Source organism: Triticum dicoccoides, chromosome 4B, assembly GCF_002162155.2.
Source record: "Triticum dicoccoides isolate Atlit2015 ecotype Zavitan chromosome 4B, WEW_v2.0, whole genome shotgun sequence".
Lineage (NCBI taxonomy): Eukaryota > Viridiplantae > Streptophyta > Magnoliopsida > Poales > Poaceae > Triticum > Triticum dicoccoides.
In genome coordinates this window covers 632,369,881-632,373,007 of record NC_041387.1, presented here as the reverse complement: position 1 = coordinate 632,373,007, position 3,127 = coordinate 632,369,881, and positions in this window count along the sequence as shown.

The following is a 3,127-nucleotide window of genomic DNA, read 5'->3' as shown; positions in this document are numbered from 1 at the left end:
AATATGCGGGTCTATCCTTGGTGGGACCTTCGAGTTCCTTTTGGATAGGGTCGCATATTGGGCGTGACAAGTTGGTATCAGAGCCTCGACCGACCCTAGGAGCCCCCTTGATTGATCGTGTAGTTTGGGCGTTGTTGAGTCTAGAAGAAAACTGTTTTCTGAGTCTAGTTATATCGGAGAGTAGGAATTCTTTTTACTCCTCAGCCCCTTTGTTGCTCTGGTAAGGAATCTTGACGTAGGTGTTTTGAATTACTTCTCTTCCCTTTCAAATTTTTCTTTAGGATCACGCAGTTGGTTTTCCGTTAGTTGTTCCTCAGCTCTTTTCATCCGGTGCATTTCTCGTCAAGTTGACTCGAACCTCTTCATCTTTGCCAAGTTCAATCCTCAGTCGTTTTCTTTTCCCACCCGCCCTCCCTTTTTCTTCTCGTATCCGGAATCCGTAATCGAGTATCCATTCTACTCGTGCGAAGTCTTTGCTCTCTATCCTCAATGATTTCAACTGGTGTTGTCTCTTCAAGATATCCGTCGTTTCCCCTCCCAAGTTGCCTTTGTTTTCCCGCCCTCCCACCCTCTTCTTCCCGGAGCCTGAGTCTCTTTCGAGCATCAATTTTCATTCGTGTGGAGCCTCTTCAGTTTTCGTCAATTGTTTCAACCGGTGAATTCTCTTTTGTTGGACATTCTTCATCTCTTATTCTTCTCCGGTGGATTCAATTCTAATTTTTGGTAGTGATCGTATTCTTTTCCTTGGATCAAGTGTTTTCCCTGCTCGTTCGCCTCTCGCTAGTTTATCCTTCCGGAGTGCTCAAGACATCTCAGGAGATTCGTATCTATTCCAATTAATTCGAGGCTGTCACCTCATTCAAATATTTCAATTGTTCCGGTGCATCATCTATCTGTTCATCAATCCTTTCCAACGGTGTTTTCTATTCAGTGGGCCCTAACCCACAGGTCTTTTTCCAGGATCTTACCTGACTCTTCTAATTCCCCGGAGTTATTCTCAAATTCTTTTCAAGTCTGACGTAAGAATGAATTTCATCAGTCAGATGCTTTTCCAAGATTGATTTCAAATCATTTCATTGTTGGCTCAACCTCTCTGCTTTTCATTCTACCGGAGTATCTCAGTAATTTCGGTGGTGTTTCTCGTCGTCTTTCTCAGAGTTGAAGATCGAAGAAGAGTTTTCCCTCTCAATCTTGTCCGTCCTCTCGAAGATTCGTGGTTCTAGCTTCATATCATCCTCTCGAATTATTCCATTTGTCAGATATTCTCTCTTACCCATCCGGAGTTTGTCAGGAGTTGTTTTCCCGTTTCTTTTCACCGGAGGCCATCATTCTAGAAGAATTCTTCGTCCTCTCATTTCAGCTACCGTTATCCATTTGTCACGGTGCTTCGTTCAAGTGTTCTTTAATCAGCTCGAGTTCTTCCAGTTCTCTTGCATCTAAATCCCCTCTAGATTATTTGTTCTTCTAAGTCTTCCCGGTGATTCATTCTCGTTCATCAGTCATTTTTGAATTCTTACGGTGGTTCCTTCACACTCCTTTTCCTTTGTCATCATATCAATCCTTTCGTTCTTTTCAATCCTACCGGTGGTTCATCAAGACTTTCTCAAGTTTTGTGCCACATTCCTCTTAATTCCTTTTCAAGAAGAATAAGTAGTATGCAAAATCCATTGTTTGTCATCAGTTTAATTTGATGAAGGATAAGCATACAATAAATCTTATTCTTATCTCATCCAAGTGATTAATCATTTTCTTCAGAGTTTGTTCTTGTTGAATAAATTCTAGTTCCAAGTGTCTTCATCTTTTCTTTTTCGGAGTTCAGATTTTCCTCGGCTATTTTGTCGGAACCTCCATCTAAATCATCGCAAGGCTAATCTTATTCTTTCCATACTTTATTCTATCTTATCATCCTTTTGTTACCGGAGTTCTTCATGGTGGTTCTTCATGGTTTAATTCATTCTTCAAGAGTCTTGTTGGTGGAGTTCAAGTATCTTTTCTTCTGGCGTCTCGAAGTGCAATTAATTCTCTGTATTCTTGTGAAGTGGAGTTTTGCATTTCTTCGTTCTTCTCAGATATTCAAATCCGTTCAACCTTTTCTTCTAAGTTCTCTTCATTCAATTCTTTTAATTCTACCGGAGGCTTTGCGTTGTTTATCTCATCAAGTGCCATCCCGTCTTGTGAAGTTCTTGTTCTTGTCCTTCCATTTTCAACCGGAGTGCTTTCATAGTCTATCTGTTTCTGTGAGCTTTCGATTCTCGTCATTCTCGTTGTTCCTCTCTTTTTCTCGAGTGATCTCGATTCTTTGCTTCTTCTCTTGAGTTCTTGTTTCACCTCATCCCTTTTCTCTCCCATCTTGGTCCTAAGATCTCGGGACGAGATCTCTTGTTAGTGGAGGAGTGTTGTAACGCCCCAGATCCGATGCGCCAGGTGTCTGCCAGTTATTCGCCTTCCTTGCCATGTCATTTGCTTGCGTGTTGCATTTTATCATGTCATCATGTGCATTTCATTTTGCATACGTGTTCGTCTCATGCATCCGAGCCTTTTCCCCGTTGTCCGTTTTGCAATCCGGCGCTCCTATGCCCTCCGGCATTCCCCTTTCGTCTCTCGTTGTTAGTAGGTGTTAAATGTTCTCGGAATGGACCGAGTCTTGCCAAGCGGCCGTGGTATAGCACCGGTAGACCGCCTGTCAAGTTTCGTGCCATTTGGAGTTCGTTTGGTACTCCAACGGTTAACCGGGTAACCGTAAAGCCTCCTTCTTTTTGCAGCCCAACACCCCTTCCAAATTGGCCCAAAACTCATCTAACTCCCCTCCATGCTCTCGGTCGTTCGATCACAATCGTGTGGGCGAAAACCGCTCCTCATTTGGACTCTCCTAGCTCCCTCTACCTATAAATATGTGATCCCCTCCGAAATTCTCGCGCAGTCCAAACCCTAACCTAGTCCCTCTCCGCCGCCGGACGAAATCCCCACCGACGGACATGTCCGCCGCCGCCGTCCGCCCACTCCCGCGCTGCCACGTGGCAGCTGCCGCCGCCCCGCGCCGCCGCCCCGCCCGGGCCCGTGGCTGGCCCGCGCAGGCCCGCGACCCCGCCGCCGTTCGGCCCCGCGCCCGAGGCTCCTCCGCCGCCTC